The sequence below is a fragment of the Lissotriton helveticus genome, chromosome 3_1, assembly GCF_964261635.1.
Source record: "Lissotriton helveticus chromosome 3_1, aLisHel1.1, whole genome shotgun sequence".
Classification (NCBI taxonomy): domain Eukaryota; kingdom Metazoa; phylum Chordata; class Amphibia; order Caudata; family Salamandridae; genus Lissotriton; species Lissotriton helveticus.
Window position 1 is genome coordinate 529,487,425 of NC_136061.1, and position 22,146 is coordinate 529,509,570.

Genomic DNA, 22,146 nt, shown 5'->3' on the forward strand with positions numbered 1-22,146 from the left:
GCTGTTTTTGCTCAATGGTGCTCCACATTGTAAATGCGGCACATCATGGGTGGCAGAGCAGCGGTGCACGTTAACTGGTGCATCCCTGGGGATGCGCCAGTTAACATAAATCTGCCCCTTTACATTTAAGTATGAGCAGGGTACACAGAGTCGGTGAGGCTTATCCAAGGTTAAGAACAGATAAGTCCTGTTCACTGAAAACTTGGACATAGACCTCACCTCCTCAGCATCGCTGGACATGGCTAAATAATAATTGCAAAATCTTACTCTTGTTAAACAATTTTAATATTATAGTCTCTGAGATTTGTCTCTTACTCTGCAACATCTCATTGTTGTTCTCTTTCTTTAAAGATAACGACAACATCAACCATGAGTGATAATGAGCAATCAGTTGATCTCGATCTTATCATTGAACTTGTCATTGAAACGTCAGTGGAAGTAGATCCCTTGGATGATTTAAATCCTGAGGATGATGAAGAACATGATGAGGATGCCGATTTGTCAGAATTGTATGACATAGGGTGGGAAGCTGACCTGCTTGAGCCTATGGAACTATAAACATTTATTTTTAAAAGTTACTGGAAATGAAAAGTAAAAATGTAAACCGTTTCATTTAAAATTAAACAAAAGTTCAAAAACAGGTTGTGTGTAGTGTCTTTAATAAAATAGTCAAATATGCTCATAAAATTAGTTCAGATTCACATATAAAACAGCACAGGTCAAATGTAGAAGCATTCCATTTCTTTGCTACTATTTGTGAATACTAAATTTGCCAATGCACTAAAAATTATTCTATGTAAAAATGACAAGTAGTGTGTTAAATTTTTGACGACTGTTATTGATTTACTGTTTGCTAATAGTGATTAATAACATTTTTAATTATATTTTACCACAGATTCAACTGCAGATCATTTCAAAAGGAGAGAATGCCATCTAAACAACGAAACCGAAAGGCTACAAAATGTCAAAGACAGCAGCTTAATAAATTCTTGCAGCAGTCCTCTACAATAAAAACTTGTCAAGTCACCAAGAAAGCTCCGGGTAAGACAACAAAATCATTCATAAGAAACATTTGTAGAAAAAAAAGTAGTACTACAGAAAATGTTTTAGTCCAGAAAAAGAGAAGCAATTTAAACGGAAAGGGAAGGCCAATCAAAAATGTTACTGCTAGAGCAGGAGATAACTCTGTGCATGGTAGTAGAAGGAAAAATCAGTTTAGGGACATTCGCAGACGAATGTTCCGCAACAGGATAATTGGCAATTTGTTAAAAAATATTAAGAAAGGTCAGCAGAAAGTGGTTTTTATAAGAGAAAAAAATAAATTGAGAAAGTTATTGATCAGGCATTTGAAATTAAGCGAAAGTTATTTATTTTGATAATCAATAGAATTAGGAAGCTAAACAAGGCAATTTATGATTTCAAAAGAAATAGTAGATGGAAGAGAACAGTTAATCGTAGTAATTTTTGTGAAGTTTTTTCAGGAGAATGGATGCATAGTTCAAGTTGTGAGGCATTTTTTAATGAGGAGAGTTATTTCCAGGATAATGATTTGGTGCATGCAGTTGACACCAGTGGTCGAGCTTATGAGGTAAAAGATGGTTGTCCAGTTGAAAAAGAAAAAATTGTGACAACAGAGGCAGAAGAGGTGTTAGGTAATGAGGTTTTAGGAAGACGTCCTAAGGGACCTGTGTACACCTGGAAGTGTAGTAGTATTTGCAGTGTGCGACAGGATTCCATCAATTTGCTTTGTGATTTTGTACGGACATTTATTAAGAAAAGTTTGAAGCAGAAAATGATGTTGTTGCAAGAATTAGATCCTTGCAGAGTGAGAGAAGTGACAGGTTTGCATGGTCATTCACTGGATTGTCTTTCCAGGAGAGTATGCCAGAGTGTTTTTCATCATTTCAGGATGCTAGCAGTGCATCATAATAAAGTGAGGAAATTAGTTAGAATGTTGTATTATGCTAAGAGTCCAGCAGGTATGCTTAAACAATTATGCACTGCTCTTTTGCATGGTTCTGAAATAGATGCGAAGAATATTTGTGAAGAAATTGAGTTTTGTTACTTTGGAAGTAAAGAGGAGAATGTTGAAATTGACCCAGAAGAAGAGGGTAATGTGGAAGATAGTGTACAGGTTTCCAGTACAGATAATGTTCAGAAGGAAATTGCCACGTTTCAGGTGAAATAGAGTGAGAGGCCTAATTTCACTTGTGTGTGTTGTCGACGTACTTATTATAAGAATCAGACTGAGTTAGTGGATTTATATGCGAAAAGTGAAAGGGAAAATAATACTGAATGGAAGGATTTCGCAACATACTTGATGGTAGAAAATTGTTTTGATTTGGGATTGGATCAACGTGTGTGTACTTATTGTTGTAACAAATTAAATCAAAACCGGATGCCTGCTAGAGCGGTTCATAATAATCTGGAATTGGTTGAGATTCCTTCTGAATTGAAGGATTTAAATACTTATGAATCTATTTTGATTCAAAGTATCCATCCCTTTCAGGCTATTGTAAGAATGGAGCCAAAGACAGGGAAATTGCCTCCATCAGATTTACAGAGAGGATTAAAGGGAAGAGTTGTTTATTTGCCTCTAGATTTGAAGAAAAACATTAATACAATTGGAGTAGAAAAGGTGGAAGAGGAACCTCTGGTTATCTTAGTTAATGGGGTTCCGACAAAGAGTAAGAAAATATGGCAAGATTTAGTGGATGTTAGGAAATTCAAAAAGGCAACATTGTATTTGAAAAAAAGCAATAAGTACTATAAGAATGTATATGTTGCAGAAGAGGAAGTAAGTGAAGAAGAGGATAGTGATTTGTGTGGTGGTCAAATTGAGAAAGTAGAACCCTCTAAAAGTGAAGAAATATATGAACATTATAGTGTTCATCCTTTGCATTCCAAGGAAGTCATGGGGAATGCTATTGAGTTGTTTCAAATGAAGCAAGCCAAAGGGAGTCCCATTAGTGTTTGGGAGGAAAGTTTGGAAGCTCGGTGTTTCCCACAGCTATTTCCAACAGGTCAAGGAGGAAGATATGATGAGCGACCTCATCAAATTCCTGCTTCTGAATACCGGACTTTACGATTGTATGCAGAAGATCCTAGGTTTCGACAATGCATTCAGTATTTGTTTCATCTCCTGTTTGAAAGCGATCTGTCTGGACTGTCATATGCAGTGAACCACATCTTGAAAAGTGGTATACAGATGCAAAACATCTCGGCAAGTGACTTTATGGATAAAGTCAATGTGCAAGACAGTATTTTGGATTCTCACCTGATTAATCTCATGGCGTGTCAGCGTGGTACTAATGAGTACTGGTACCGTCGTCATGGTGATTTAAAATGTATGCTGAGGAACTTAGGAACTCCCACATGGTTCCTCACTCTCAGCTGTGCCGAGTATGGCTGGGAAGACTTACTTGAATTTCTACGAGAGGCAAATGGAAACATTGAAAATATTGAATTCAAGACACCCGGAGAACTGTGCTCTTTGGATCCAGTGAATGTATGCAGGTACTTCTATCATAGATTTGAAGCTATGATGTCTTTCATCATGAACAAGAAAAATCCACCTCTTGGAGAGGTGTTGGATTTCTTCTGGAGAAGGGAGTACCAAGCAAGAGGTGCTCCTCATATACATATGCTGCTGTGGATCAAGGATGCACCTAAATTTGGAACAGATCCAGAAGACTTAGTGATGAGTTTCATAGAACAGTATTCTACATGTGCTGTTCCAAACTCAAAGGAAGACAAAAGCCTAAGAGAACAAGTTTTACGCTTCCAAAGCCATTGTTGTGGAAAGTACTGTAGTCATAAATTCAGAAACAAGGACAAGTTCTACACCAAAAGTCATTTCGCCTTTCCACGACCGGTGATTTCTAAAGGAAGAGTGAACAGTTTGATGTCTTCGCTGCGACATAATGTGATGAAGAAATCACCTAAAAACACATACAATTTGAAAAGGAACGAAGAGTCCAAGTACATCAACGACTACAACCCAGTGATTTTGTCCATGTGGAATGCTAACATGGATACACAGTTTGTGGCTGATAACTGTATGGCTGTGGCTCGGTATGTGACATCTTACATCACCAAAAAAGAAAAGACAGAATTGAAGGATATGTCGGAGGACATTTCCCATGAAAAGAGCCTCAGTAAGAAGTTGTACAGTTTCAGTCTGAAGATGTTGTCACATCGAGAAATCGGAGCTTACGAATGTTCTGACCGGTTGTCTTCAGCAAGTCTCTATGCCAAATCCAGGAGTATCGTTTGGGCGAGTCTTGGTCTTGCTGCAACGCGTAATCGAGTTCTGAAACCTGTGCGGGAAATTGAGTATTTGGCGGAAAAGGAGCCAAACAGTACCGATATTTTGAAGACCAACATGTTGGATACATATTATCCAAATAGAAGCAGTCACCTTGAGAATGTTTGTCTGTATGAGGTTCTACAAAATTACATATTCAAGAGGAACTTCAAAGAAGATATTGATAAAGGAGTGTATGCTGTAATTGGAAGTGAGGGATGTCTGGTCAAGCAAAGAAAATGCCACTTGGTAAACCATCGAAAATTGAGTGGCGAATCTCCTGAAAAAAAAGGGTTTTTCTATTTAGCACTTTTGCAACTTTTCTAGCCTTGGCGTGCAGAAGAGGAACTGCTTGGAGATTTCCTCTGTTACGAAGACTCTTTCAATGCCGCCAAGGAGACCATAGAATGTCCTGTTTTTCCCAAATATCTAGAAATGTTGAATGCGGAAATCGAGCAGGAAGCAACGATTGCAGCTGAGATTGCTAGAGACAGTTCTCAGGACAGTCACAGTTCTGTTTCATTGAGTCAGGATCCACTAGGAGGACCAGTTATCGAAAATGAAGCTGCCACTGCCATGATTGAAGTGGAAAGAGCCATGGCACATGCTCAGGAGGATGCGGTTAACTTAGAAGACTTGGAAAGACAACTCAACGTTGAGCAGAGGAAAATATATGACGAAGTTACCAATCAAATTGATCATGGATTAAGTCATGAGAAGAAAGAGTGCTCATGTACGTCGTTGAAGCCTGTCCGACTGTACGTGAATGGAGAAGCGGGAACTGGAAAAAGTTTCCTCATTAAAGCAATTTCATGTTATTTGCAGAAAAGGACTGAGTCATCACTGTCTTGTGTTGTCACCGCTCCAACTGGACTGGCAGCACATAACATTAAAGGTATTACTTTGCATCGTCTACTGATGCTGCCAGTGGAGCATGATAACAAATTACAATACTACAAGTTATCTGGAGATGCTTGTTGTGAAGTTTCAAGAGTCTTGAAGAAAATGAAACTTCTTATCATTGACGAAGTAAGCATGGTTTCCAATGTCATGCTTGCCTTTGTGCATTTGAGAATGCAAGAAGTTCTCAAAACAGAGTATGATGTGTTATTTGGTGGCAAACACATCATTGTTTTCGGTGATCTTCTGCAGCTGACACCAGTGAAAGGACAACCTGTGTTCAAAATACTCACGCATGAAGATACCAGGAAGTGCCTAGGGAGCATTGGCAACGTTAATATATGGTTAAACTTCAATTATGCTGAGCTGCGTGAAAATATGCGTCAGGCGAAGGATGAAGATTACAAGAATATTCTACAAGATGTTAGAATCGGAAAAGTGACCGAGAATGGGAAAGAAGCTTTACATGCACGATTACTGTCAAATTTGTATCCAGAACAAGAAGTTGTGCCTGAGAATATTTTTCAGAAAATTACTGAGAAGAAATCTGGAATATGTTTGATGCCAACTCTTGCAGAATGTGCCATCTTCAACAACAAAATGTTGCATTTAGAAAACCAAGAGATTGTGAAACTGGAAGCTATTGACAGAGTAGAGCATATGGGATCAACAATTATTTTGTCTGAGAATTTGAAATCAAAATTGGATTCATTAGAGAAGACTATATCTAAAACTGCAGGTTTTGAAAAGACTCTGAATGTGTGCTTAAATTGCCGTATAATTTTAAGAAGGAATTTACATGTTGAAAGAGGTCTGGTAAATGGATCAATGGGTAATGTTGTTGATTTTGTGAAATACAGAAATAGAGATGGAATTGAATTTTTAAAAATTAAATTTGATGGCATTGAGGAAGTACAGCTAATTGGTTGTTGCTCTGCTAGGTTTTTGCTTGTGAAAGACTTATATGTTTGCCGTAAGCAGTTTCCTGTTTGCTTGGCATATGCGGTGACAATCCATAAATCGCAAGGTTTAAGTGTAGACAGTGCATTGGTGAATATTGGCAGTTCTGTGTTCAAGGAGGGTATGGCATATGTGGCATTGTCACGAGTTAGAACTTTATCGGGATTGTACTTGATTGAGTGTGATGTCACAAACATTTGTGCGGATCTAGATTGTGTTAAGGAATACAATAGGTTAAGAAGAGAGTATGCGCCACATTTGCCTCAATATCCTTTGTTTGAGAAACGTGTGGTAGGCCGGAAACGAAGAAATGTGACCAATAGTAGGGAGGTTGTAGCAAAAAGACAAAAAGTCGATGAACCAGAAATTATAAGCAGAAACAAAAAGGATTTTGTTGAAGATGTTGTTGGTTTTCAATTTGAAAACAGTTCTGGTGTCAACTGCTATGCTAATGTAGTGGTTAATGTTTTGTTTTCTCTAGAAAATGTAAAAGAACAGATTGTGGTCAATTCAGATCAAAGATTTTGCAGTTTGTTGAATTCTGTGTTAGAGAAATGTAGCACTGATAGAACAAAAATAGAAAGTGTGTCTGAAATTCGAAATCTGTTAGACAGATGTTCAGGTCAAACACAATTCCCTCAAAATATTCAGCAAGATTGTCAGGAGTTTTTAATGTATATGCTTGATGTATTGCATGATGAAGGTGTAGATGTAGATCACCTGTTTGGGCTTTCTTATCAATGGCAGCATGACTGCGAGAACTGTAGGTTATCAAGTACTACTAGTGTAGACTCAGAATTTTTTTTATATTTAACTTTGCCAGACAGTAAATCAGTGTCCTTTAATAAGCTAGTAAAAGCAGCTGATCACAACATGGAGTGTAGCCAATGTAAGTCTGAAATGTTGTCAACATTATTTATACGAACATATGGCCAGTATGTCATTTTAATGTTCCAACGATGTAGGCCTGATGGAACAAAATTGACAACTTTAATAAAAAAATTTGTGGCTTCGCAGTTGTCAATTTCAGGAAGGACTTTTGTAACTGCAGCAATTATATATCATGACGGTCCTTCAACAACATCAGGACATTACACAGCTTATTTAAAGTCTAGAAACGGCTGGTCATTCTGCTATGATTCTGTTTTAACTTTAAAAAAAAATTGCCTTTTGACCTTAAAAATTCTTACCTGGTGTTTTTAAAACCAATATTTTAGGGAAGGAATCTCGGGATTTGCTCTGAGGAATTTCAAGAGGTTCTAATGGCTCCTACACTATTTGGCCTTGAGTATAAGTGTAGTACAGAGTCAGAAGTTATTTTTGAGTTTTAAATAGTTCCTGGAAAAAAAGAAGGTTTTCTTACAGAAAGTGGTGGGCACGGATTAGTTAAAGGACAACAGAGTATTTCCCAAAGCAAACGGTGTTCTTACCATAACACTTAACGTCATGGAAAAATAACTGCACTTTGAATGAGTTCAGAAAAACTGTTTCTTTTTATAAGCTAATTCAAGCAGCCAATCAAAACATGGAGTAGAGGTAATGTAAGTCTGCAATGCTGTCTAGATTATTTGACCAAACTTTTCGTTATAATGTCATTTTAAAATTCCAACTATATAAACCTGATGAAAGTAAGTCTTCAACTTTAATTACAAATGTTGTGGCTACACAGTCGTTGATTTTAGGAAGAACATTTGTAACTGCAGCTATTATATGACATGATGGTCCTTTGACAAGATCCGCTTATTACACAGCTTATTGAAAATGTAAAAAAGCTGCTGTTTCGTAAATGATTCCTATTTGACTACGATACAATGTTGCCTTTTTACTTACAAATATTCTTACTTTCTGTTTTCAGAAAAGAGAATTTAGGGTAGGTAACTGGCCTATAATGATTCTAGGAGTTGATATAATGTTATCTACTGTTTTAAATTGCTTTGTGATTAAAAGTGATGTAAAGAATTAAATAATTGTAGTAGTCATAGAGGTAGTGTAAGTCTGCTTCATAGTAAGCAGTATCAGTGTCATAGGAAATGTGGAACATGAGTGAGCAAGAAGGGTGAGATATTACTAGTACAGGATTGTGAAAGTGATCTTGAACGTTTTCTTTCTGAAAGTTGCGGAAATACAAAATGACGGGATTTGCTTAGAAGAATTCCAAGAGTTATAAATGGCTCTTACACGATTTGGCCTTGTGGAAAAGTGCGGTAGAGAGCGAGAAGTCATTTATTGTATGTAACATATTTGTCAAAACGATGGAGCTTTTCTTTCAGAAAGTGGCGGGCTGAAAATAATAACAGCACAACAGAGTGTAAGCTGTTCATAGGATATCCTTCGACGTCATGGAAAGTAAGTTACTTTTCAGGAGTTCTGATTTCTGATTGGTTATGTTATATGGGTTTTTTAAACACAATCATTTTGATTGTGTTTTTTTTTTCCCCGCTGTTATATGATGAATACCTTCAAGTCACTGTTTTTAGTGAAATTTGATAAATTCTGAGAACAGCAAAAATAAACCATTTAACATGTATAATTAATTCTGTACTTTTTGTATTTATGATATACATTTAGAACTGTGTAGTAGGCATGGAGTAGCTGAGGCTTCTGTAAGTGTCAAAGTTGTTGCATACAGTGCTCACATTCTACGTAGTCTTTCATATGATAGACTACATCTGCACAATGAGATACCTAAGCAAATGAAACACAGGTGATGTGATTGTGGAATGAACAAAAAAAAATGCACGTTTTTCAATTAAATTACCTGTGTTTCCTAACATTACACATCACATTGTGTAGATGAGGTTTAGGCCTGTTCCAGGAGACAGAGGAGGTCTGACATTTGTTCAAGAGTGCAGTGGACATGACTCACTTCGTTGGTAGGCCTGCACATGTATTATCTCCTCTGTACTCTTCAACAAGCCTAAATTTCATCTGCAACCCTGAGTAGGACTTACCTGAAACAAATCTGTGGATAGGCCTCACCTTATCAGCATCTAGAAACAATCATTTAAAATGTTAAGGGCAGATTTATGATGGCCGTGCGCCTCTTTTGCGCCGCTGTTCCGTCACTTTTGTGACGCAGCAGCAGTGTAAAAGATGCACCATGTTGCAAGATAGGCCTCAGTTCATCTCCAGCAAGATACCGTCAGTTTAAAATGTATATAATTAGGACTGTGTAGGCTGAAAGGCAGACAGAAGCTGAGGCTTCAGTAAGTGTCAAAGTTGTTGCATGCAGTGCTGCACTTCTGCGTACTCTTTCATATGCTGGACTACATCTGCACAATGAGATACCTAAGCAAAGGAAACACAAGTGATGTGATTGTGAAATGAGCAAAAGAAATTGCACGTTTTTCAATTACATCACCTGTGTTTCCTAATATTATGAATCACATTGTGCAGATCAAGTTTAGGCCTGTCCAGGGAAACAGAGGAGGTCTGGCCTTTGTTCAAGAGTAAAGTGGACATGACTCACTTCATTGGTAGGCATGGACATGTATTATCTCCTCTGTACTCTTCAACAACTCTAAATTTCATCTGCAACCCTGAGTAGGCCTCACCTCAAACAAACCTCTGGATAGGACACACCTTATTGGCATCCTGAAACAATCATTTAAAATGTTAGGGACAGTTTTATGATGGCTGTGCACCCCTTTTGCGCTACCGTTGCATCACTTTTGTGAGACAGCAGCAGTGCAAAAGATGCACCATGTTGCAAGATAGGCCTCACTTCATCTGCATCAAGATACTGTTAGTTTAAAATGTATATTTTTAGGACTGTGTAGGGGCATGGAGAAGCAGAGGCTTCTGTAAGTGTCAAAGTTGTTGAAAAACTGTTTGTCCTTCAATATTTTCCCTTGTCTTTTCTAATTTTTAAATACATGTTTTAATATTTTTCAAATGTTTGTTCTCTCACAGATTGAAAGTATAAAAATAACAAGTGACTAAGTTAACGACAATTATAAGGTAAATGTTTTGTACTCTTTTCGTTACATTTCTATCACATTTAACTTCTATTAGTTTCACTACTTCATTTCTTTAACCCTCACTTTCCTGCCTTTGCTACTTCCCTCATTCCTTTCTCTATTACTTACTTACTCTACTCCTTCCACTCTTTTTCTCAGTCCCTCTCTTCTCATACTTCCTCACTCTTGTTCACTCACTCCGTCTCTATTACTCTCACTGTCTCTGACTGATCACTCTTTCACTACTTGTTCATTATGCTTTCTCTCTGTAGTTCAAGCACACTAAGGGGCATATTATCAACACAGGCAATAAAATTATCGCTGCTTTTATCGGCAGAAAACTGCCGCAAAAGTGGCTTTAGCGGCAGTTTTCTTCCGCAAAAGCGGCTTTAGCGGCAGTTTTCTGCCGATAAAAGCAGTCATTATCGGCAGAAAACTGCCGCAAAAGCGGCTTTAGTGGCAGATTTCTGCCGATAAAAGCAGCAATAATTTTATCACCTATGTTGATAATATGCCCCTATGTTATTTACATTTCTTTGCTGTTTCAATCATTCCTTTTCTGTTACTTCTTCTTTTCTGCTTTCTGTTTTTTTCTCTCTGTTATTCCAATGTTTTAATCTTAATTTGATCATTCAGTCACATTCTCTAAGAAACTCTTGTTTATTATTCTTCTACTCTCCTTTTTTTCTTCCACTTCCTTATCTATTTTGTTTTTCACAATTATACCCTCTTACATCTTTTCTTCGGTAAATAGATCTATTAAACAGTATCTCTGTGTTACTCCCTATAGCTGTCTTTCTTTTAACATTACTCTCTGTTTCCTTCCCTTATACTTACTCTTCTTTTTTTTTTTTTTTTGGTTCGCTCCCGGTTCGCGTACCGATGAGCGAACCGGGAAGCGAACCAAAAGAAATAGAGGTTGCCAGAGTGCTAAACATTCTAGCAATTTTTTTATAAAGGGGAGGTAGTTCTGAAAAGAACTTTTTTTAAAATTATTTTTGTTGTTTTATATTTTTTTATTATTTTTCTGAACAATTTTTTACTTTTTTTGTATTTTTTGAACAGTTTTATATTTTTTTTGTTTTTTTGGGGGGGGGAAACAAAAACGATTCATTGTAAAGGGCTCAACAGGAGCCACAAAAAAAAAAGAATTTATTCTCTGGGGCGTTTCGGACAATCATGATTGTCGATAGCTCTGTTGATTAGAGTGATGCTACTTTCTCTGTAGCAAATCAACTGATTGCAACGCACGCACACTTTTTTGACTTCCCCGAACCTCATCTGTATATTTGGGACCGTCTCCCTCGCCTCTGGTCCCGTCACTTCCTGTACAACTGATCTTCTGGCCACAGAAGGGGGATTATCTTGCTGGTCACGTAACTGCGCAGCACTGTAGTTGATAGGGTGCCACCTCTCCATATGGCGATGCATTGTATAATTGACATAACTATATTTTTTATCTGTCCCTCTGGACAAATCTTTCTTACAGATAAGGCAAGTTACGTACCGGGCATTGACTTTTTTTTGGCCCCGGGGATATTTAAAAAATTGCCAAATATAATTTTCTTTGACATGAGACCTCCTGGGCTCCTCAGGCAAAAAATGCCTCTCTTCCTGCTGTTCCTCTTCTTCCTCTTCTTCCTCCTCTTGCTGAATGATAACTTCAGCAGGTGGTCCTCTCTTCCTTGGAGGTGGTGGAGGTGGTGGGGAAGCACCAGCTGAAGCTACTAATGAAGCCTTTGCTCAGTGATGACAAAAGGTCTTCCTCTCACAAAGATGAAAGTCAGAGTGAGGAAACAAGGAGGGGTTTTCATCATTTGGGAAAAACAATAGTTCTAAACCAATGAAAAATGTTACTTTTAGGTCACATGACCTAGTCTTACATCATTAGGAAACCAAAAGTGAAATGAACCAATGAAAAGTGTTATTAACAAGTCACATGACCTGTTGTGTTTACGTTACGCGCTTTGCGCCGCGTCCCGGATCGCTTCCGGGAAGCTGCGCTTCGCGCCTCGCTTCGCGTACCGGTTCACTTCCGGGTACGCTAACGCGGCGCGTCATATGACGTATCACGCGACAACGCGATACGTCACGCTGATGCGACGCGTCACAATGTTGTTTTCTAACGCGGCAGTTGCGCAAACGGAACGTTTACCGGTTCGCGGACCGGGTCGCGGCACCAAATTGAGCTAACGGGAAGCTACCCGGTGCGCGGACCGGTAGCGAAACAAAAATATATATATATATATATACATAAAAAAATTGTATTAAAAACATATAAAATATATTTTTTGATTTAAAGAAGAATACATTTTAAAGCTTTTGATATTTGCTATTGAAAAACCATTGAAATTCACTGAAAAAACCTTAGGTTATAGATCAAATATAGTTAGGAATTAGCATTTACAAAACCTTGAAAATTCACTGAAAAAACCATAGGTTATAGACCATATATAGTTAGGAATTAGCATTTACAAAACCTTATTTTACTCACACAAAACCATTGAAATTCCATATATAGTTAGTTGCACTAACTATATATCGCGCACCCGCAATCCACTGCTGATGATGTCACATATTACATCATTCATGACATGGTCAGTGACATCACTGATGACATCACTGATGACATCTCAAATGACATCACTGATGACATCACTGATGACAACATCCAGTGACTGTATGTTTCTGTAAAGTTAAAATATGTCTTACATATTGAAGAATGAGTGGATGTATAAGTGTCTGGATGAAGGATTTAGTAGGTGCATGACTGACTGTATGAGTGAGTGATTAAATGTGTCTCACTGAGTGCATGGGTTAGTGACTAAACTGTTTTAATTTGTGCATCATTGTGTCTGTTGTTCTGTAATCTGCTGCATGTGTTGATCATTAGCTATATGACTAACTATATGGGTTATTGATTGGTTGCCCAAGTATTTGTATAGGAGACTGAGTGTGTGTGTGGGTGGCTGGGAGGTGTATGACTCTGTGCATACATGTGTGAGCAGTTGATTCACTAGATGTATGGGTTCAAAAGTGCACGTGGAAACAGCTGTATGGGCGGTTGACTGTGTGCATGAGTGTATTGGTGAGTGAATGGATATCTCAGTGCTACATGTCAAAGTAAGTACATATGTAAAACACAGTACATGTGAGAGTTGACATATATAAATAACTGTGCATAAGAGCCAGTGAATGTGTGAGTGGCTGTATGGATCATTGTGAACTTGTATCAGGGATTGTATAAGAGAGTAAATATGTGTTAGTATATGTTTCAATAAGTAAGGTGTGTATAACTATATAGTTGAGGAAATGGAGGTGTGATTGATTCTTTGCAAGACTGACTAGGTGTGTGAGTAACTCCATGGATGAGTGAGAGTCTGTGAGTGTCTGTTTACACTGAGTGTATCTAAGGTTATATTAGAGTCTGAAGAGGTTCATCGTATCATCACATGAATGATGTCATCAGTGATGTGATCAGTAATGTCAAATGAGATGTCATCAGTGATGTCATCAGTGATGTCATTTGAGATGTCATCAGTGATGTCATCAGTGATGTCACTGACCATGTCATGAATGATGTAATATGTGACATCATCAGCAGTGGATTGCGGGTGCGCGATATATAGTTAGTGCAACTAACTATATATGGAATTTCAATGGTTTTGTGTGAGTAAAATAAGGTTTTGTAAATGCTAATTCCTAACTACATATGGTCTATAACCTATGGTTTTTTCAGTGAATATATATATATATATATATATATGACCTACTGGCGGTCGCCTGTAGGTAGTTATAGTTAGGACCTAGTTTCCATAGGAAATCCGCAACATTTCTATTTGGAATACCTTTGGCGCCGGTTGACGAATACATGCAAAATTCTCCAAGAAAATGGCATGCTCTGCTCCGCTCCTTCCCTGAAAGTTTGGGGGTGATTTGTGAAGTGGGGGCCGAGAAAAAAGGGGGGTCCCAAAACGTGTTTTCCCCATGCAATTTTCCATGGGACCTTTAGCCAGGGCTACAGCCCAAACGGCTAAATGGAATTACACCAAATTTGGCAAAAAGGTAGACCTCGGTTCCCAGATTGTGCTTTGTATTAAATGGAGTAAATCCGTTCAGTAGTTCTTGGGAAAATCAAAAGTAAAAGCATAGTGATATCTAGAGATGAAGTACTGTACGCGTACAGTAAGTGTACCAAAAACCGTACAATTACGAGCATGTGCTGCAAGCTGATTGGCTGTCAACTGTCTGTCAACGCTCGAAACCAGGAAGTGTTGGCAGCCATCTTGTGCCTCGGTAGAACCGAGACAAAAGAAAGCAGAAAAATAAACGTGAAAAACGTGAAAAGGAGCAGGGTAGAAACACCCTGACATCACCCTGCAGAGATGTGCAATGAGGCCATGCCCCTTTTTACACCTCTCTGCAACGCAGCCCCCTGGCGCGTTTGCAGAGGGAAAACTAATTCCCCTTGCATAATGGGGGGTCCCTGGGGGCCACGTAGCCCACCAGGAACCTCCAGTATGTGCCAGGGGGCTGCGTTGCAGAGAGGTGTAAAAAGGGACGTGACCTCATTACACCTCTCTGCAACACAGCTCCCTGGCGTGTTTGCAGAGAGGGAACTAATTCCCCTTGCATATTGGTGGTCCCTGGAGGCCAACTAGCCCACCAGGAACCTCCAGTATGTGCCAGGGGGCTGCCTTGCAGAGACATGTAAAGAGGCCACGTCCCTTTTGACACCTCTCTGCAACGCAGCCCCCTGGCGCATACTGGAGGTTCCTGGTGGGCTAGTTGGCACCCAGGCACCCCCAGTATTCAAGGGGAATTAGATCCCCCTCTGTAAATGTGCCAGGGGGCTGCCTTGCAGAGACGTGTAAAGAGGCCACGCCCCTTTTTACACCTCTCTGCAAAGCAGCCCCCTGAGCATACTGGAGGTTCCTGGTGGGCTAAATGGCCCCCAGGCACCCCCAGTATTCAAGGGGAATTATATCCCCCTCTGCAAACACGCCAGGGGGCTGTGTTGCAGAGAGGTGTAATGAGGTCACGCCCCTTTTTACACCTCTCAGCAACGCAGCCCACTGGCACACACTGGAGGTTCCTGGTAGGCTAGTTGGCCCCCAAGGACCCCCAGTATTCAAGGGGAATTAGTTCCCCTCTGCAAACGCACCAGGGGGCTCGTTTGCTGAGTGGTGCAATCCGTCACCTTAAGCCCCACCCCCTCCCTGCACCACGAATTTCGTTGCACGCACTGCATCCCCAAATGCAATGCAGTGCGTGCAACGAAATTCGTTTGATTTATTTAAATATTTACTTACCTGCAAACCTCCATTATCCATACATTACTAATGCCCACACTGCCCCTCCCCCTCCCCACGTCACCGCCCCGGTAGGTACTCCCCTACCGACCGCAGCTGCTGGGGGTCCCTGGGGGCCAACTAGCCCACCAGGTACCTCCAGTAAGCGCCACAGAGCTGCGTTGCAGAGTGTTGTAAATAGGGGCGTGGCCTCATTACACCTCTCTGCAAAGCAGCCCCCTGGTGCATATTGGAGGTTCCTGGGGGGCTAGTAGGCCTCCAGGGACCACCAGTATGCAAGGGGAATTAGTTCCCCCTCTGCAAACACGCCAGGGGGCTGTGTTGCAGAGATGTGTAATGAGGTCACGCCCCTTTTTACACTTCTCTGCAATGCAGCCCCCTGGCACATACTGGAGGTTTCTGGTGGGCTAGTTGGCCCCCAGGGACCCCCAGTGTGCAAGGGGAATTAGTTCCCCCTCTGCAAACGCGCCAGGGTGCTGCGTTGCAGAGAGGTGTAAAAAGGGGCATGGGCTCATTACACCTCTCTCCAATGCAGCCCCCTGGTGCATACTGGAGGTTCCTGGTGGGCTAGTTGGTCCCCAGGGACCCCCAGTATGCAAGGGGAATTAGTTCCACCTCTGCAAACGCGCCAGGGGACTACGTTGCAGAGAGCTGTAAAAAGGGACGTGGCCTCATTACACCTCTCTGCAACCCAGCCCCCTGGTGCATACTTGAGGTTCCTGGTGGGCTAATTGGCCCCCAGGGACCCCTAGTATGCAAGGGGAATTAGTTTCCCCTGTGAAAACGCGCCAGGGGGCTGCGTTGCAGAGAGGTGTAATGAGGCCAAGCCCCTTATTACACCTCTCTGCAACGCAGCCCCCTGGTGCATACTGGAGGTTCATGGTGGGTTTGTTGGTACCCAGGGACCCCCAGTGTGCAAGGGGACCTAATCCCCCAACTTAGAACGTGCTACGGGGTTCGTTTGTACCGTGGTGAAGGTAGGGGGCGGGGCTTGAGGTGATATGTCTGCAAATATGCCCTGTGGCGCATTTTAAGTTGGGGAATTAATTCCTCTTCAATCCAGAGGTCCCGTAGGGGCCAACTAGTCCAACAGATACCTCCAGTAAGCACCACGGAGCTGCGTTGCAGAGTGTTTTAAAAAGGGGGCATGCCCTTTGTACACATCTCTGCAATGCAGCTCCCTGGAGCATACTGGAGGTACCTGGTGGGCTAGTTGGCTCACAGGGGACCTCAGGATTGAAGAGGAATTGCGATTCTCCTATTATCATGCCTAGAGAATCTAGATTTCATTAAAGACACGGAGGCTCACATTATGCAATGGCTTTTAATTGCAGATCCAAGCCAGTCACATCACAATACAAAGGTTCCAATAAGAACACTGAGAAAAGGTAAGACATGACACATAGCAACCATCAGCCTCTTTTAAATCAGGTGAAAGAAGATCCAGTAGATTCCAGAAGATTCAAAGTAAAAACCAATTGAAGAAGGCAACCAGTTAGCTTCCTGGTGATGAAATATCCAAAGTAGATTAAGTAGAAGGGTTATCTGAAAGAAAGGAGACAATGAAAATTGTATCCAAAAGAACAATGCAAACTGTTTCATATCCAGATGAACAATTGAACAAAAAATTATAAACATTCAAAATACATCACATTAAGATTATAAATATCATTATGTTAATTTATACCCAATACCAAACAGGGATGGGTTGGGCGGGATAATGTGAGCCTCCGTGTCTTTAATGAAATATAGATTCTCTAGGCATGATAATAGGAGAATCGCAATTTCATTACAAGAACGGAGGCTACATTATGCATGTTGGTAGCCCTGTAAAACTACATTAGACATGTGTTCAATTGGTTTACAATAATGTCTTGCAAAGGTATTTGCGTTAGACCAGTCAGCAGTTTTAAGGATATCATCCAACTTACCTCCGGACCAAAGAGACTTACTAGCCATGGGACCTCTAAAAGAATGAGCTTGAAATTTGGAAATATCAATACCAGCTAGAGACATAGTAGACTTAAGCCATCTGGCAATGGAAGTGGAGGAAATAGCCTTATGAGGCTTAACAAAGGAAATGAGAAGTTGATTCTCATTAAGCGGACGAAGATTAGACATTGTAATATCATACGCTTTCATACATTCAACTACACAAAGTTTCGGAGAAGGATAGAAACGAGGATAGAAGATTGAATCAGACATGGTCTTGGTTCTTCTATAGACCTCAAATTTAACTCCAAATAAAGTATATGACCTATTAGAGATCTCCAGAGCTTTAACATCAGAAACTCTACGACAGGAGATAAGGCAAAGAAGAGTTGCGAGTTTAATAGAAAGAAACTTTCTGCTCAAAAATGAATTATCCGGCCAGGAAGTGAAGAGATCTAGTATCAAATTCACATCCCAGAGAGAATCATATTTCGTCCTCGGGGGTCTTTTTAGACGAATGCTCTTCATTACCCTACAAACAATCACATTTTTACCGATCGACTTGCCGTTAATAAGGACATGACCAGCAGAGATCGCCGATCTATAACAGTTGATTGATCTATAACTCAATCCTTTGTCGAAGAGTTCAGCGAGAAAATTCACTATATTTACGATAGGTGCTTGAGTGGGATCCAAATCTCTCTCCATGCACCAACGAAACCAGCATTTCCAGATATTGTTGTATCTGTAGTGAGTTCCCGGTGCCCATGACTCTCTGAGGAGAGTAGAAGCTGATGACGAAAGTCCTGAGACTTTGTTAGATCGCCTGACACTCTCCGGGCAAGAAGGTTCAAACTCCCGGGTAGGGTCATTAGGTGAGGATCTCCGTTTACGTCCGTAAGGAGATCTTTCAGGGAAGGAATGAGAAATGGAATTTCGAAGGTCAGTTCCAGAACAGTGGGGAACCATGCCTGTGATGGCCAGAAGGGAGTTATTAGGACTAGAGAGCATCGGTCCTGCCTCACTTTCTGCAAGACTCTCTGGATCATTGCGATTGGGGGAAAGGCATAAGCATTGATCCCTGACCAGGGTTTGAGAAATACGTTCACTGTATGTGCGGAGGGATCCGGCATCCAGCTGAAGTAACGCTCTAGTTGAGAGGTGAGACGGGTCGCAAATCGGTCTATTTCGAATGGACCCCAATAAGAATTTAGTGAGTCGAAGACAGCAACGTTCAGTTTCCAATCCCTGTACCTGTAGTCCGTAAGGAATCTGGAATTCCAATCAGCTGAAACGTTCGACTTCCCTGGGTAATCTTCCGCTCTGAGGGTAATTTTGTGTTCTAAACAGAACATCCAGAGTTTCCTTGCTAGGTTTGAAAGGTCGGCAGACTTCGTACCTCCCAACCGATTGATGTAGGCTACTGCCGAGACATTGTCCATTTCAGAACAACTGAACTCCCCTGTATTGAGTGCTTGAAACTCATAAGGGCGTAAAGGCCGGCAGTAAGTTTTAGAACATTTATATGCTGAGTTGACTCCTCTTGAGACCAAACACCACCCGTAATCCGGTCTAGGAAACATGCACCCCAACCATGAAGGGAAGCATCTGATTTTAAAACAAAGTCTGTTTCCGAACCGAAAATTGCTTTCCCATTCCAAGCCTCCAGGTTTTCCAACCACCAATTTAGCTCTGTTTTGCCTCCGAACCTACCGTGATTTGGTCTTCGTACCAAAGACCGGATCTCAACGCCCTTCCTTTTATTCTTTGCAAGGCTCTGTAATTCAGATGTCCCAGATGTCCCGGGAATATCGCCTGAATGGAAGAAGATAAGAGACCTAGGAGTCTTGCCAGTTCCCTTAGGGGGATGTCCTCCTGTCTCAAAACATGACGAATCTCTTTCTTGATCTTCGAGATCTTGGAAGGAGGTAAAAGTAGAACACATTTGGAAGTGTCTAGAGTGAAACCCAGAAACTCCAGAGATTTGGAGGGGGTTAGAATAGACTTCTCTTTGTTGACAATGAAACCTAGACTTTCCAGCAGATTCATAACCGTTTCCAGGTCGATGCGAATCTGAGGCAGGTCCTGGGACATTATCAAGATGTCGTTGAGGTAAATATTAAGACGAACACCCCTTTCTCTTAGGAAGGAAGCTACTGCTCTCATTAACTTGGTAAAACACCAAGGGGCGGACGAAAGCCCGAAGGGTAGAGCCTTGAACTGATAAAGATGATTTTTCCAAAGAAATTGTAGGTAAGGTTGATGTATTTCCGCCACCGGGATAGTGAAGTAGGCGTCCTTCAAATCTATTTTGACTAACCATTCTTCTTTTTGAAGAAGGTCTCTTAGGAGATGTATTCCTTCCATTTTGAAATGCCTGTAAACGAGAAATTTGTTCAGGCCCTTCAAATTTATAACCGGTCTCCAACCTTTTCCTTTTTTTCTCAACAAGAAACAAAGAGCTTACAAAGGTTAGGGAATCCAGGTGAACTTCTAATATCGCTCCTTTTTGGAGCATAGAGGATATCTCTTCCTCTACTATTTTCTCCTTCTCTACTGAGATGGGAATATCCCTCGGGAATGAGGTTTGAAACGGAGTTTGAATAAAATCTATCATAAAGCCTATTACTGTGGACAGTACCCACGGATCTTGAGTTACTTCCTCCCATTTTTTCGAAAAGAGTTTTAGTCTGCCTCCCACTTTTGGAGGGGTAGAAGGAGAAAGTAAATGAAGGGAAATTACTTGGAGGGTTTGACGAGAAAGATGATGGAGATCTTCCACCTCTTGCTCTATTTCCTCTTCCAATTATTCTGGCATGAGCCTCTTCCGAAGGGGTGTGATCTCTGGTAGGGCCTTTGGTTCTGGTTAAAACGGCCGGAGGAAAGGCCCCTTCTTCCGGCCCTTCCGAAAATATTATTGCTGAATACCCTCTTTATATTCTTTTGTGCCTTAACAAGTGCAGTAAACGTTGAGACGTACTTTCCCAAGGATCTTAACAGTTCTTCGCCAAAGAGCAACCCTTTTGGGTTAGAAGATGGCTCCTTCTCAGCCATATCTGTGAGTTTAGGATCTAGTTTAAAAAGGATGAGCTTACGCCTTTCAGCGTTAATGCTGGTATTGGCATTGCGTAGGAGAATGAGGGCTCTTTGACTCCAACCTCTTATTAGATCTGTATCCAGCTGGGTACCTTTAAGGTAACACTCCTCAGCGGAATCAAGAATTCTGCTAAGTGGACCAACCACATCCAGTAGGCGATCCTGACACCCTTTAAACGCTTTTTCAAGACCCTTTCTAGGGTCGCGACCAAGTCTAAATAGGTACTTAATTAATTCAGGATCCAAATTAGGAGCATAACATGCTTTCTCATCGATTGAGGGTCTTGAACACTCAGCCCTTAAAATATTCCTTGTCCCCCTTTCGAGAGGGAATCGAACCCATTTTTTAATAAATTTAGATACATGCTCCTGGGGAGACCATTGTGTGAAACGTGGATGCTTTAGATTTAGCGGGGAGAACATTTCCTAAGGGATTTAGAATACTATCCTTGGATGTAGAGGGGGCTTCATCCTCCTCATCAAAAATTTCAACATCCCCATCATCCAAGTCCAGAACGTATTTGTCTGGATCTAACTCATCATCATCATCAGAACCCTCCTGGAAGTCTTGAGCACTTAGTGGTAATGAGCCGCTAAGGGCATCCAAGGTATTTGGGCCGAAAGGGGCACCCGATTGATGTGTGTCATAAAAGACATCTCTATTATTTGAGGTGCGAGAACCATCTGAAAATTTTGTAGTGCTAGGACCACCAACAATATCAGAGGTGCTAGGACCTCCCGTGCTCACATGGGTCTCGGTAGCGGTGTTGTTACTTTTTTTGGTATGTTTTGCACCCACTTTCTCACCATTAAAAACATCAGACGTATCCTCTTAAAAAGGTATTAGTCTCTTATAAGGGGCGAATTGGGCAAAGGTCTCTCTAAAACAGGATTTAATTTCTTTCTGGATCATAGTCCAAAAATCCTCCCTATTAAAGTTAGGGATTGTAGCACTGTTTCCTTCTGAATCTGAGTCAGATAGGTTTTCCATATTGCCGAAGGGTTGATTAAAAATAGGGATTCTTAAGGAAAGAGATTAAACATATAGGCGCAATATTCAAATGTCTAGAGTTCTTTACGCTCCTTTTTTAATTTTTTTATAAATCTTTTCTTGTTACTAGCTCTGTTGATAACTAGGGAAATAAAACCGCAATGCTCCGACGTGCAGAAACAGCTGATTTCCAACTGTCACGGGGGTGAGGAAAGTCCCTAGGCGATACACACACGAAGTGTGAGGCTCGTCAGGGAACTTTCCTCTAATGTACGTACTGCGCGTCTTGCCTATTACCCTCAGCCGAGGTAGTCAAGGCTCCACACTAAGCGAGAGGAAAGCTCCACAAAATTCGACTAAGTGGTAAGGGGTAGCGCTTCATTTAATAGAGCCGGCGCTTCAAGGCCACGTTATGCTTCTGCTACGGAGCAGGCGCGCGGCTCACTGCGGGTCTATCGTTAACAAACATTTCGAGCTAAAACACAATACAGTTTTTGAAGTTGGGATATACGTGCCTTAAATCCGAAAGGTAGTACAAACGCGCCTTAACAGACGATCTAAATCTCCCACATAAATTCCCCCTTCAGCGTGCGAGGGGACACGAATGCGCGCTCAGGGGGAAGGACCTGGGACTGGAGTGACTCGCTAAAAGGGGTATAAGGCGACATAACTAAAGCCTAGAAAGAGAAA